The sequence below is a fragment of the Siphateles boraxobius genome, unplaced genomic scaffold (genome assembly GCF_051911475.1).
Source record: "Siphateles boraxobius isolate OS27281-9 unplaced genomic scaffold, OSU_SipBor_1 8, whole genome shotgun sequence".
Lineage (NCBI taxonomy): Eukaryota > Metazoa > Chordata > Actinopteri > Cypriniformes > Leuciscidae > Siphateles > Siphateles boraxobius.
The window spans coordinates 30,337,708-30,354,144 of NW_027509208.1; positions in this window are offsets into that span (position 1 = coordinate 30,337,708).

Here is a 16,437-nt window from a genome sequence, read left to right on the forward strand (position 1 = left end):
TTATATTGCTGTTTATAATATTCGAGAAGAAAGTCTGTCTAGCTTTCCCTAGTTCCTTATTGAAAGCTTGGATGCTGTCTTTGTAGATGTTATAATGGACTACAAGTTTTGTGTAGGAACCCATTACCCAGTGTCGAGCCCACTTGGCTCAAGATAGAGTTGACATAGGGGAGACCACACTGAACTTAATATTTAATGAAAATGCTGGTTTATTAATGCATGATTTACAAAGAACAGTAAATGGGAAGCATAACAAAAAGAAAGCTGGCAAGGAGCGCCGACCGACGCCATCCCCTCATTGTCAAGCCGAAATAGCAGGAAGAGACCCAGCCAGCTGCAAGGTAATGATTTTATCCCCTCCCTCATCAGTCCACCAATTAGCATGGCACGACCCACCGCAACAGCTCAACCTAAAAGTGACACAGAACAGTAGGAAATACAGGCTTAATTGCCCACACCTGGCCAAGCCGGGCGTGACATCGCTCCCTCCGAAAAAAAAGAGGCATAAATTAAAGGGACTCCGGATAAACACTCCCAATCTCCAAAGTAACAAATAAACACCAAGTAAATATTAAACTAAACTCAATCACACTGAAATCCCATACCCACATTCAATCGTGCACATTCACTCATTTATTCATGTGAACACAACTGTTACAGCTCATAACCAACACTGACCACTCTCACCCCAAATCTCCATTGTATCTTACCACCTAGCAAGATCCTGGCACCTTGGATAACTAATTAAAAGAGGACAAAGACAAGACAAAGACAGGAAAAAAAAACATCACATCGCCTCATCCGGGCCGCGAGAAAGCGCACCAAATGCTGGAGCGCCCAGATCAACGCCAGAGCCTCCTTTTCGATCGTCGAATAATTAAGCTGGTGGCGATTAAATTTACGTGAAAAATAACCTACTGGTCGTTCAATATCTTGCTCATCTTTTTGTTTGAGCACTGCGCCAGCCCCCACCTGACTTGCATCCACTTGAAGTTGGAAAGGGTCATCCAACTTTGGTGCAGCCAGGACAGGCGCAGAACTCAACAAAAGGTTTGCATTCTCAAATGTACGCTTACAATCCTCAGACCACACAAACCTGACTGATTGTTTTAACAAATCGGTAAGTGGGGCCACAACGGTTGAAAAATTACAACAAAAATTTCGATAAAACCCAATCATTCCTAGGAAACGCATCACTTCTTTTTTGGTAGTCGGCGAAGGAAACCGGTCAATGGCCAATACTTTAGCCCTAATTGGCCGCACTTGCCCCTGCCCCACCACCTTACCCAAAAAAACCACGGTGGCCTGGGCAAACTCGCATTTCGCAAGATTCACCGTGAGCGTTGCTGCCACCAACCTCTCAAACAGCGACCGTATACGCGCCAGGTGTATTTCCCAGGTATCTGCGTAACACACCACATCGTCTATGTAAACTGCACACCCATCCAACCCCGCAATGACACGATTCATAAGACGTTGGAAGGTGCAGGGGTCGTTCCGCAGTCCAAAACTCATACGGGTGTAAGAATACAACCCCGAAGGTGTAATGAATGTAGCAATTTCCTGCGCCCTAGGCGTAACCGGTACCTGATAATACCCCTTTAATAAATCAAATTTACTTACATATCGAGCACTACCAACCTGATCCACACAATCCTCAATACGTGGCAAAGGAAAGGAGTCAGCCTTTGTCACCGCATTCACCTTTCTATAGTCTGTACAAAACCTAAAGGTGCTATCCGATTATTTAACAAGTAAGCATGGTGATGCCCAACTCGAATATGATGGTTTTGCTAGGCCATTATCAAGCAGATATTTCACACTGGCATCCAAGCTTTTTGTTTGTCCGGAGCAACACGGTAACATCTCTGTTGAATGGGTTTTGCATCCCCTACATCAATGTCATGTTCAATAAGACTGGTGCAGGTAGGTGTGTCGGAAAACAAAGACAAAAACTCAAAAAGTAAAGATTTTAACTGATCACGTTGTTCCCCATCCAAATGCCCCAAGAGGCTGTCCAAGCTAACCAACGTGTCTGAATTGTCTAGCCTAGCCTGCAGGACCGCATCATCCGGATCCCGCATCCCATCCCCAACTGCCAGTTCAGAAGCGCCGGATGCGCCCTCCCCAATAGCCAGTCCAACAGGTCTATAAGTAGTCTTATCATCACCCACCACCTGCAATGGTGAGGAATAAAATGGTTTAAGTAAATTAACATGAACCCGTTGTGTTTTCCTCCTCCGTTCATCACCAGTGCTAAATACTCTTACCTCTGCTTTAAGATCGTACCGTCGCTTCATTTTAGTTTGTGCTTCACATAGACTTTCATTAGCCAACTTCCCAGCCAAGAACAACCTTCGGCGAAAGCCATACACATAATCGGCCAAATTCCCAGGTATCTCCACACCACCATCTAAATCCCCACTCAACACCGATAAAACGGTGCGGACTTTATGCCCAAAAACTAAATCATTAGGGCTGAACCCCGTGCTCTCCTGTACCACTGCACGGGCCGCCAACAGTAGCCACGGTAAACCCTCTTCCCAATCTCTCTGAAGTTCTACACAATAAGCACTACTTAAATTATGTTTTACTCGCAATTCTTTTAACACCGCCGCAAATGTCTTGGACGTAAAATTTGACCCACGATCGCTCTGTATTACTTTTGGTAAACCAAAAATAGATATAAATTGAGACAAAGCCTTCACAATTGACCTCGTGGTTATAGTACTTAAAGCATACGCCACAGGATAACGTGTCGCTTGGCACATCACAGTGAAAAGATAAACACTGCCAGACTTTGACTGTGGCAAAGGACCCACACAATCAATAACCAAATGTTCAAACGGAATGCCCACGGACCGAGTAGGTTGTAGCGGCGCAGGTTTAAACGAAACATTTGGTTTACCTGCAATTTGACACGCATGGCAAACTTTTAGGAAACTCCCTATGTCCCTTTTCATCCATGGCCAATAGAAATGTTGCAATATATGATTGCATGTTTTCCTCACCCCAAAATGACCAGACGCTTCTCTGTGCACTGCTTTTAACACCAACTCCAGGTATTCCACAGGCACCACCACCTGCAACTCCTGATCTGCCCCATCATCGTCCGCCCGAGGTGACCACCTGCGCAGCAACAAACCATTTTGGATCAGATGATTATGATCAACATTATCATCACCCGAGGCCAACGCAAAATACTTCTCGAGATTACGATCATTCTTTTGCGCCTCAATTACCTCACTAGGAGATAACGGTGCTGGTAAATCTGGTACAAAAACTTTAACTGCACTAGCCTTAGATACATCAGATGGTTTTACTTTCTGAGCACGAGCCAATGCTCACGTCACAGCGCAAGCAGTGAATACCTCTGGAAAATCGTTAAGACATTTGTCCGGTTCAACTGATAACGTAGCCACTGTTTTAACCCCTGGGGGCGGACATTAACTCTCCGGCCACACACAACCCCCTCCCAAATTATTTCCGATAATCAGGTCAATATTTTCAACTGGTAGAGTCGGACGTACAGCTATAGTCACCTCTCCATTCACAAACCCCGACTGCAACTGAATTCTATGCAATGGCAACGGAAACGGTTGTAGCCCAATTCCTCGAATCAACACAAAACTCCCAATATCAGACCAATAGGAGAAACGCAGGACCGATTGGCAAATGAAACTCTCCGAAGCTCCAGTGTCACGCAATATTTTAACTGGTACCCTATGAGCATCTCCCACTAGTGAAACAAACCCCTCGGTGATAAAAGGAGCGTAATCAGACACTGTGGTTTTAGGTTCCTCCCACAACATTTTAGATTGCTCAAGGTCTTTTTGAGTTCCATTTAACTTAATGTTCCTCAAGTGTGCAGCAGGAATCAACGAGGCACAGGCAACATCTTTGATATTGCTTACTTTACTCCTATTACGGGCATTCAAGACTCGACATTCCCTTTTCCAATTACCTAATTCAAAACAATAATGGCACTTACTGTCGGCCTCACTTTCCCATGTGTTATTACGAGGCGCAGGGTAAAACCTTGCAGGAGAACCCAGATATTCCCTAATGCTAATTGGTGGACTCATTGGTGGACTCATCAGTCCACCAATTTGCATGGCACGACCCGCCGCAACAGCTCCACCTATAAGTGACACAGAACATCAACAGTAGGCAATACAGGCTTAATTGCACACACCTGGCCAAGTGTGGCCGTGTGACACCCAGTTACGCATTATTTACACATCTGCATAGTTGACGATTACTCATTTTACTAGAATTGTAATGAGACGCGTTTGTAAACCATGTTTTCCGCCAAAATAAAATATCATGTGTTTATCTCTTTCAAGCATAGAAATGAGTAAAAAACTAATTATGAAAGTTGCTTTTATTTTTCAGTGCATTTGTTTTACAATGTATGGCTATAACTGTCATGGAATTAATATTATAACTATTTTTATGTAGTAGTGTAATGCAGACAGACACTATATCACAGCTAAAAGAGTTTTTCTTTGTTCAATTTGCACACTGATTATGGGTTGGAGCTCAAAATTTTTAACTCTCAAAGTGCACCAGATTGATGAATTTAACATTAAAAAGCACATTTTTTTCTTACAGGGGGCCTCCCCGAACCCCCCTTAAAGGGACAGAGGTCCACCCACCACAGATTTACCAAAAATCCTGTGTCAAACACTGGTATTGCTATGGCAATGTAGCTTATAGCTTGTTTTAGTATTCATCATTGTGTAGTAGTTCGATTGCATTTTACAATTAGTAGTTATTTCATCTATTAACTCTTACTCATTCCTACTCACTTATTAGGCGTCATGGCATTAGTTGTTTTAATAGGAGTTAGTATACATATTCAGGGGCGTGAAAAGATCGGTTGTGTTTATGATTATATGGAGTGGGCCAGTCTGGGCCAAAATGCCCGGGCCAATTTTTAGTCCTAGTCCAGCCCTGCAGACGTCTAAAAATATCTTATTGAAAATTAACTGAGGTTTAACTCTAATGTGTGTCACCATAACAGTGATTAGTGTTTCCATTAGTTGGGCTCTTAACACTTATTTGATCTTTTGTCTTTCTTGGCTGTTGAGACAGTGTGTATGTCAAGCACATTTGCCACAACAAAGGAAGCTAATGTGAAATGAGATTAGGTCAGGTGATGATTGTCACCTGTTGATGGTTTTTAATCATCATGAAGTAGCCTCTATCAATTGAATCTAACAATTCTGTTATGCAATTATAACATTTAGCCTATAATATTAATTACAACCTGCGGCATTAAATCCACTAGTAGTGCCGCAATCATTTTGAATATTTTACCGAATGTGAACATAAAGATTTATTATTCCATGGCACACACAGATATCATCAACCAGCGTATGTATCTCAACAATGGTGACAATCAACAAAATATTCAGATAATCGGATCAACTCTTATCATCACAAAAAAGCTACTAAATGTAATTTCAAAAACAACAGCAAAAAATAAAAGCAAATATTTTGGGTTAAACATAATAGGACAATTCAGCTGCATAATTTATTCATTCTGCAGTGCATGCTGGGAGTTTTGTACATTGCTGGTACCCAGCATGCATTGCAGCATGGCACTTTTGATTGTCACCATTGTTGAGATTCATACGATGATTGTTGATGTCTGTGTTTTTCACTGTACACCAATTTAATGTGCTCATGGTTGTTAGAATTTGATTGCTGGAATACAGGGTTTTTATCATAAATGGTTCAATAAAATTTGTTAGTTTGATTCAAATGACATCACAAAATCAGGTTATTTCATGATGATTATAACTCCTTACACAAGTAACCATAATCACCTGATCTCATTTCACTTTATCTTTCTTTGTTGCTGCAAATGTGTTTTACAAACACACTGTCACAGGAGCCAATTAAGTCAAAAGATTAAATAAGAGTTAAGACCCCAACTAATGGAAACACTAATCACTGTTATCGTGACTCAAATGAAACAGAGTTAAACCTCTGTTAAGAATGTTTTAGACCTCTGAAATAAATAAAGTCAATCTGGTTAGTAATAAGTGAAGCTGGCAATGCTGTTTGTGGAGTTGTTTAATCCTCCTCTGCTGAGATCTTCTGAGATTTAATGTCTTCTTTTATATTCAATTGATTTCATCTAAGACTGTGTCTGAAGTCAGTTGTAGTTCTTGTGTTTCTGCTCATCTTTTTTCTCTTCTCTTCTTTCCTTCTGTGATTCTGCCTGTTAACAGGCTTATTAAGGCTGAGATGACTCCATATTTAATATACACAGACTTTGTGGCTCAGATAAGGTCCAGTTCTGGTTTATTTCTTTGCTCTTGGCTGACATGTGGCATTGCTATGGCCTGCTTGTGGCCCAGATCTGGCAAACAGGAGCAATCCACCCAAGGGCCGTAATTCCACGCTGCATGTGGGCCAGATCAGTATTCCACAAGTGCCAAATGTGGGCCGGATCTGGGCCGAAACAATGTAGCTATCTGGTAAGTAATCCTGAGATACAATGTTGATCTGTCCCTGCGCAGTTTCAAGAATGGGGATTGCTTGGTGGAGTGGTAGGGTCATGTCCTTCTCATGGCCTGTCTCTCTACATAGTTTTCATGGTCCAAGAGTGGAATCCTCTTTCAGTCTGATGAATGACATAATTGACCACAGAAGTGGGAACATGAATGTTTCAACATTTAATAACATTCAGACCGTCAAGTACACCCTCCAATCCAGGGAGAAGACAGCAGTCGAGTTCTTTAGACGAGATGATAACAAATATGGGGAGGTGGATCGCACACTCTGCAAGAACATCCGTTCAGCAGGAACCACCAACAAACCAGCAACAGCAGAGTCTGCTTGAAAAGAGACTCGACTGGTGCTGCAAAGGATCTCAAAAAACAGGCAGCTGAAGAGGAGAAGAGGGCAAGGCTGAGACATACTGCTAAACAGAGAAAACGGGCCCTTGAGATTCTGGTTCAGGCGAAAAAGAAAAAATAATCTCATGCTGTGTGTTTTGTGTAAATACTTGCCTCCACACATTAAAATGGCCCCCATATTTTATGTTTTATGTGTTATTATATTTTCTATTTATTCATTGTGCATTATTTTGGTAACCTTGTTTTTTAAAATATGCTATATATATATATATATATATATATATATATATATATATATATATATAAGTTGATTGGATTGGATTTTTTGCTGCAATATCCTTCTCACCTTGTTTACCCCTGACCAGTTTTCATGCCTGAGGAATGTATGTGAAGTAATGTGAAGTAGTTTTATTATTTATGATATAGTGCATGTAGACAATGTTTGTGTTGTTGATTATGTGTCAATGTACCTGTGCCTGTCAATGTCCCAAATTGCCTCTCTGGGACATTAAAGTTTTCTAAGTCTAAGTCTTTTATAATAACCCTGCGAATGTGTCCACCCCCGCAACCCCCCACCCCTGGTAAAAAATTCAGGAACAGGATTTTGTTTTGCTTTAACCCACGTGGATCCCTTCGTACAGATTCAGTTTGTTATTTAAGGAAACATACGAAACCAACCAAAGGAAAATTATTTTTTTAAGCCGTTTAAAGACGCAACCAATGACTTGGAGTCAGACAATACAGCCTTGAGTGCATCTCTAGTTCTGCCGTGGTCCGTAAGGCTGAAGCCTCGATTTTACTTTCTTTTCGGACGTGTATACAGACAGCTGCGGACAGCATGGACGTGGACTACTTGTATCTATACTAATGAAAGTGTATGCTGGGGTACGCTCGGTGGACGTGTTCCACATATGCACACATATGTAGATCGGCAGGTACCCTTCCACACACGCAGTTTCCCTCAACAAATTATTGCACATCTGGCTGTCTTTATATTGATTTAACAACGGATTGTAGAGTTGCGGTTAGCGACAGACTTCTTCACACAGCCTCTCTTTAAATTCGACGTCCATGTTGTTTATCCAGCGCATACGCAGTTGGTGCTTTTGATGCAAAGTGTCAAAAAATGGGAGGCACACGGATGTCCGCATAGAGACTGTATAATAACTGAAATTGCATCGACTTGTGTGCAATGTCTGGACGAAATAATGTCACTGACAAATTTGTCAGCAAATGGCATTTACAGGCTCTACGAAATAGCAATATTCCTCACCCCCAAACTGCATCAGTTTTTTATTATAATTAAAGGCAAGCTGTGATCCATGCCGTTAAAGTGCCAGTTGATGAGTTGGGGTTTGATCAGGAAAACCTACAACCGCCGCCAGTGATAAAGACTTCTTTTCAAGACTTCGCGGAACGGGAGTAGGCTGATACCATGAACAGCGACGTTCCGTTAACTTTAAAAATAGCAAGATATTTAAAGGTCAAGTTGGACAGATCAGGAGCATACAGGCCCAAGGATGTCCTCCAGTGGTGTTAAAGGTGATGTCAGGAGTTTCCGAGATAAAGCAAATTAATATGTCAAGTTCTCTGCATCCCAGCTTCCAGCGCACCATCTGAGAGAGCTTTTCAGTTTTTGCAGTCTCATACTGGAGCAGAGGCACATTAATCTTGTAGCGAGAGAGACAGCTCAGACACACAATCATTTGTTATATTTAAGAAATAATCCACAATACCCCTCACCCAATAATCAGACCATGATTTAGTTTTTAGGTACTTCCCCTAAAGAGCAACTAACACCCCAAATGCAGCTAACACCAGGGGCCAGTTGCATAAACTGCTACGACTAGTCTTACAAGTTAGTCGTATTTTTTTATAGTTTGTGCCAAGCTGCGGCCTTGTCTTTACATTCACCAAAGATCTTTTGACTCCCACTGGTTCTCACTTATCAAGACAACATCAGCAAAGATCAACTGGAACCTCAACAAATTGCATCAGGGCAGTTTTATTCAACTGGGTGAGACATGCAAGTATCAAACTTAGTCTCATTATTTGATACATTAAGAATCCTTCCTCACCCCTTTTAAAGAAGGGTGTGTTAGAACTAAGAAACTGATGGTTTTGATCAGGGCTGTTGATCTGCTGAATTTCGGATAATGCTATAACTTCTTGCTTTCCTGTATTCTGCTTCATCTCTCTTCCCATTGCTTAATTGTATACATGCATGTGCGTGTATGTTAGATTAATCCTAAGTGTTTAGTTCAACCTAATAAATTCTTGTTCTTGTCACAAGTAAAGTTGTTTGTGTTCATGCTTATAAACTGGAGTCCCTAAGCATGCAGATTTTGACTACATGCTCTGAGCAGTACTATATGGTAAAAAAGTTATTTCCCATACCACGGAAATTAACATTTCTTAGAATGAATCAATACTGAGTGTTCACCGGACGAACAGGTTAGTTGATGATTGTGGTATAATAATGTAATGTGATGTAATTCTGCTACATCAAGTTAATTCTTTAACTAATTCAGTTTAATTTTTATATTATTTTATGCTAAATATTTGATGATTTGTCTATTTTCTATAAATAGTTTTTGTTTAATGTTTGGATAGGCATTGCTAAAGGCAAAACAGTCTCTGAATGCTTTTCTATAAATGCTTTTCTGTTTGGCTTCTGTCTGTCTACGCAAGCAATCGAGGTTTATTATTTTATAAGGCTATTTCTGACTGGGCCTAAACATATATGTTCTTAAAAGTTCCATGTCCATGTTCATCGTTTCAATGAAATAAATAAAATGATTTTTTTTTTGTTTCTTTTCTGTTTCTTTTTTATTTTATTCAATGGAGGAGCATGTGGAAAAAAATACCATATTAACAGAGGAGCGGGCAGAAGCAGTCAGCGTATTAAAAATTCTTGGTACTTTTACCTGTGGGATTTTGTAGGCAGGAGTTGGACAAAATGTGAATGTTGCAGGTGAAAGCTGTCACAGTGTCTGGTTGTTCCCTAGGTTAAACACTAGAGGTCCTCAGTTTTCACGGTGTCTATGCATTCTCACTACAATTCCCATGATCCTGTCTGTCACTGATTGTTCATTGCCTTACAGCTGTTTCTCGTCACCTTGTTAGCACTTGTACTAAAAAGTGTGCTTCTATAATTTCATTGCTCATTTCATTTCTCATCTCCCAACTTCTTAGTACTGGTTTTATTATAGACCAATTCCACATCTTCCATTTCTCTCGAAGCTACTCGAGAAAGTGGTCGCTGCTCAGCTTAACAGCTATTTGTCATCACACAAACTTTATGAATGCTTCCAGTCAGGTTTTCACACTCTCCACAGCACTGAGACAGCACTACTCAGGTTAGTTAATAAGTTCCTTGTCATCAAAGTTTAGGTTCAGATCTCTTTCTCAAATTTTCTTAAGAGCTAAGAAAGCTCCTCAACCAGGAATAATACACTGATGTTTCATCATGACCCTTCTCATATGCCAAAATGACCATACTGTGAACGTCGCTGACTCAGGAAGCCAAATGTAGTACAAAGTAAATGTCATAACTGTAAATAACGGAAAAACTGAGATCTAGATATACCATACTGCTGTCGTATGTGTTCAAATGACTTCAGACTATAATTTTCATAAAGGCTACTTCATATAACAACACCCTTCTTAATCCATTCCTTCCATAGAAAGGGGGTTTTATTAATACACAATTTAGGGTTCAACCATATGCTTGAACAAGCATTGAGGTAAGGGTCAAAGGCAGACGGGAAATCTTTAACCATACTGCATGCAAGTGTTGAATAATAGGATGTTTTTTCACCTCTCAATCCAGTTTACTGGACAGACTCTGCAATAGTGAAATTGAAGGCAAGACAGATTGTTCAATCATCTACCAAGGGGGAGCTCGCTCAGGAGGAAGTGACCAGTGAGCCAGGTGTCTTAGATTGAAAGCATAATAATTAAACAAAACATTAGGCAGGCCTAGACCACTTTATTAGAATGCATCCGAGGTTGCTTAACATTTCAAATAAAAGCCTTACATATTCTGTCAAACTGTTAAAAATAGGAAAGTGGTAGGCTATTTGTATTGTGAGAGACTGTAATAAATAATTCATTTTGGGCGTACAACTCATTTGAATTACATTGACTTTTCCAGCCATCGACATATAGAGTGTAACCCATCAATCCATATCACAGGAAATCGTTTTCATTAAGGGGTCAAAATTAGCTCTCACTAAATCATTCAAATTTGGGTGAAATAAAATGCCTAAATATCTAATGCCTGACTTAGCCCATTGGAACGGGCCAGAGTGAAATGCTGAAGCAGGGCAAAATGCAGTCAAGTCAAGTCACCTTTATTTATATAGCGCTTTTTACAATACAGATTGTATCAAAGCAGCTTCACAGTGATAACATGAAAATAATATAACAGAGTTTGTTTCTAAAAGAAAATTGAGTCTACGTCCACCTTAAGTAAGGCAGATCAATAATATTATTGAATATTAAATGTCCCCAACTAAGCAAGCCAAAAGCCAAGGCAACAGTGGCAAGGAACCAAAACTCCATCAGGTGACAGAATGGAGAAAAAAACCTTGGGAGTAACCAGACTCAGTCGGAGGGCCAGTTCTCCTCTGGCCAACGAAGGAACAGTGCATGATTTATGATTCGGGCAGCATTACAGGTCAGATTGGATCGGAACATTTAGAATATTTATCCATTTCCATCTTTTGGAAGTCCAAGTAATCACGCCGGTGTTGAGACGAGTTGTTGAGGATCAGTGCCGTCCACCACAGAGGGTCCATATCGCCGGTGTTGAGTCGTCTCTTCACAGGCTTTGTGATTGGCGTATCTGAAGTCTCTGTGAAAGGCTGGATACAAACTGGAGCTGACGAACGCCGTTTTTCTCGGGACTTGCGTCCCGAGATAACAGCAGAAAAGCAAAAAGGGAAAATAATTAGCGTAGCTGCTGTTCATAATGATTTCCATAACACGGGCGTAAATGATAAAAAACATGAAGACAGTGATTCTTGCGTCCCAGAGTCACCCCCCTCCGTCCCCCACTCAACTCAGCCCTGCTTACTGACCTCTACATCCCTCCTGCTGCTGAGACCCAACCACAATCTCACAATCTCTCCGCAGCCCAACCATACGCGCCGACCCGTTTGACTAAGGCTGTCGAGCCCCACTGTCGTCGTTAAAGCAGGTCAGTGCAAGAGCAAAATGCAGTCAGTGCAAGAGCTTCTGATTAGCACAATTCACCCTGAAAACTTAGTGAAAACCTAAAAATGTCAATTATTCTAAGGAGACAAGGTATGGACCTACTAGGGTCAGAAACAAATACTAAAATGTCATCTGCATAAAGCATAAGCTTATGTACTTCCCCTCCCGCTACGAAACCAGGAAAATCATCATCTTTTCTTATTAGAATTCAGAATTATTAATAGAATTGGCCTAAGCCATTGAAACCAGGAAAATCATCATTTTTTTTATTAGAATTCAGAATTATTAACAGAATTAGCCTTCTTAATTGAATGCTTAATAGAATAGAATGCCTTCTATTCTTAATAGAAGTATTAATAGAATACAGCACAGGTTATTATTGACCTCCTTCTAGGCTCATTGGAACTTGTGCAATGAAGAATTGTGATCATAAACATTGTCATGAGCCTGGTGGGGTAGAGAGCAGTGTAGGCAGTGCGAGGCTGGTGGATTGACGGTTAATGAGCAACACCAGTGAGTCACACTGGTCTCGAGTCCCACGGATGAGTTCTGGAAGACGAGGAGGTTTTCCAGGCAGCCAGGTTAACTTACTGTCACATACACCCTGAACTCTCAGTTGATTCTTCTATCTTCTTGCTATGTCCCTAGATGTAAAGTTTATTGTTGTTGTTTATTTGCATTCTTGGTGATGTGATTATGTATTGTGTGCTATTCTCTCTCTCTCTCTCTCTCTCTCTCTCTCTCTCTCTCTCTCTCTCTCTCTCTCTCTCTCTCTCTCTCTCTCTCTCGGAGTGGATGTTGGGAGTGAGTGCGTGTGTGAGAGACACGTGTGGGAGAGCGTTTTGCGTTTTTCAAGCAGTTTTATTTTCTTTATTGATTTATCTTTGTTTCTTTCTTTACTTCACATCTCTGATCACTTTTAGGGTTTTAGGGTAGGTTTAAGGTTATAACGTGGGGTGTGTGTGTGTGTGAGGCCTTATGACGTCTACCCCTGCGGTGGGAGCGTCGCCTCTCACCCTCCGTAATGGTTTCAGGTGCGCCCCGGAGGCGAATACCTCTATTGAGGATGTTCTCCTTGCTGTAGGAGCCAAGGTTGGTAATGACAATATTAGTTCTGCCTCAAGAATGAACAAGGCGGTCGTTGTTTTTTTGAAAAATGAAAATCAAGTAAAAAATTTAATCGAAAGCGGAATATGGATCAATGAAACGTATGTGCCTATTACACCGTTGTCGGCAATCTGCCCCAGTGGTGGGAAATAGGGAAAACGCAGATTAAGCTTTTCTGTCAACAATTTATGGCACATACTTCTTGTAAAATTAAATATGAAATGGCAAAATTAGAGAAAGATATTTTAAAAATTCAAAATACGTTAATTGATCAAAATGATGTAAATTTACAAGATGATCTTAGTCAGAAGAGACGAGAGCTAAGTTATATGTTAAATGAAAAGGTAAAAAGAGCTCTTGTAAAATCACATTTTGTTTCTTTACATGACATGGATGCTCCCACAACATTTTTTTTTTAATTTGAATAAGAAGTGTATACATACTAATTATATGCATGCTTTACGCACACCTGATGGGAATGTTACTTCAGACCCTTTGGAAATGAGGAGACTTGCTGTTGATTTCTATGTGGACTTATATGCTAAAGAGTGCACAGGAAATTTTGACGCTGATGAACTTTTTAACAACTTGCCTGTGCTGGATGAAGAAAATGTAAAGAACTTAGACTCTGATCTGACTTTTGAGGAAGTTACAAAAGCAGTGAATCAACTTTCATCTAGTCGTGCACCAGGGATCGATGGATTACCAGCAGAAAACTTTTTGGGGAATAATCGGAAAAGACTTTTTTAAAGTTGTACAAGAAAGCTATAAAGCTGAGGATCTACCTAAAAGTTGTCAACGAGCAGTGCTCTCTCTGATTCCAAAGAAGGGAGAACTTTGTCTGCTAAAGAACTGGAGACCAGTAGCTGTTTTATGTTCCGATTATAAAATATTATCAAAGTGTTTGGCAAACAGACTTAAAGGTGTTCTTGATGTTCAAGTACAAAAAGACCAAACATATTGTGTACCAAAAAGGTCTATTTATGATAATTTGTTTTTAATGAGAGATATTATGGATTATGCTAGAATATATAATGTTGATTTTGGTCTGCTTTCTCTTGATCAGGAGAAAGCTTTTGATCGTGTAGATCATCACTATCTTTTCAAGGTTCTTAAGTGTTATGGGTTTGGAGAACATTTTTTATCGTGGATAAGAATATTATATGCTGATGCTGTAAGTATGGTTTAAGTGTACCAATTCAAATGAATAGAGGGATAAGGCAAGGTGACCTATGTCGGGTCAGTTATATACTTTGGCAATAGAGCCTCTACTTTGTTTATTAAGAAGTAAATTGACGGGTATTCTAGTAAGTAATAAGCCAGAAGCTGAAACTATTAAACTCTCTGCTTATGCAGACGATATAACTGTAATGGTTAGAAATACACATGATGTTCAAGTTATAAAGGAAGCTCTAAATATTTATGAAGGAGCATCATCAGCCAAACTAAATTGGCAAAAAACAGAGGCGTTATGGTGTGGTTCTGAAGGAAGCCCTTTGCCTGAATTACCAGGAAATGTGAAGTGGGGGAAGTATGGTTTTAAATTTTTAGGAGTTTATCTTGGTAAAGATGAATGTAGGATGAAGAATTGGGAGGGGTTAGTAGAGGGAGTGCTTGCAAAGTTGTCTAAATGGCAATGGCTGCTACCCCAGTTATCCTACAGGGGAAGAGTCCTGATAGCCAACAATCTAATAGCTTCCACCCTTTGGCATAAGTTGATGGTTTTGGATCCTCCAAAAAACATAATTGAAGATATTCAAAAGACTCTTGTTAAATTCTTTTGGTCAGGACAACACTGGCTAAAAGCTGCTGTCTTATACCTTCCAGTTCATGAGGGAGGACAAGGATTAATTGACATTTGGTCAAGGATTGCTGTTTTCCGTTTGCAAGTGGCACAGCGTCTTTTATATCATCAGCATCAGCAGTGGATGGACGTAGCATGTGCTTTGCTGCAAAAAAACAGAAGAATGGGGTTGGATAAGCAATGGTTTGTCATGTCCTTTGATGGACTAGCATTGGAAGGATTGGCTGGTTTTTACCAGAGTGTGTTGCAAGCTTGGCAGACTCTATCATGTTCAAGAGAATGGGAAGGATCCAATCAGTGGATATATGAAGAGCCTTTGTTTTTCAATCCTTTTATCCCTGTTGAGTTGCTGAGCTCTGCCACTGTAAGGTCGGCAATGTTGAAAGCAGGAGTCTCCAAAATATGCCACCTACGCAGGGGACTGAGCTGGATATCTGTGGAGGAGCTGGCACAAAAGGTGGGTTTCAGGTCTGAACGGCTTATCAAGAAGATGTTGGAGGATCTTGAGGAGGCCCTCCCTGTTCGTATAAGGGATATCATGAAAGTTTACCCTGTGGAGAACTGTGATGATAGAGGTAATGCCCATTTTCCTGTACTGCATGTTTCCATAAAAAAAGAAGACTGGCAGGAAGATGGCAGAAAGTTGCTTTCTATGGATACACCAGAACTGAATGTTTTTAGTAATTTGAGCAGACAAACACTTTACAGAGCTTGTGTAAAAACTATACATTTCCAACATCTTAAGGATGTAAGAGACACTAAATGGGCAATGGTGTTTGATTCAGGCTCTTCCCCAAAAGGTAGCTGGCGGTCCCTGTACAAAAGACCCATTGAGAAGAGGGTGGGTGATCTTCAGTGGAGAATTGTGCATGGGATTTTAGCTACGAACCGACATAAAGCACTCCTTAATGTCTCAGATGATGAGGGTTGTCCTTTTTGTGGGGTGCCTGAAACTGTTTTTCATCTTTTTATTGAGTGTCCACGTTGGTGTACAAGAAGAAATAAGGTGGAAGGGAGGGAAAGCGTGGACATTGTTTTGATGATGAGAGGTTTTATAAAGAAGAGATTAATGATGGAATATGCGTATTTCAGCCTCATAAATGATGTTAATTCTTTTTTTCATGTGTGGGGAATTGATGGATTTAAATGTGAAGCTGATGATCAGAGTGGTTTTGTATTTAATTTATGAGTGTTCAGGTTTTTTTTATTTTTTTTTATTATTATTTTTTATTACTTTTAATCTGTTTTGTGGATAATATAAATATATGAATGTATTAAGGGTTTTTATCTTTAAAATATGTTTATATTGATTAATTAAAGAAGAACCTAAAAGTCAAAGTCTCTCTCTCTCTCTCTCTCTCTCTCTCTCTCTCTCTCTCTCTCTCTCTCTCTCTCTCTCTCTCTCTCTCTCTCTGTCTGTCTGTCTGTCTGTCT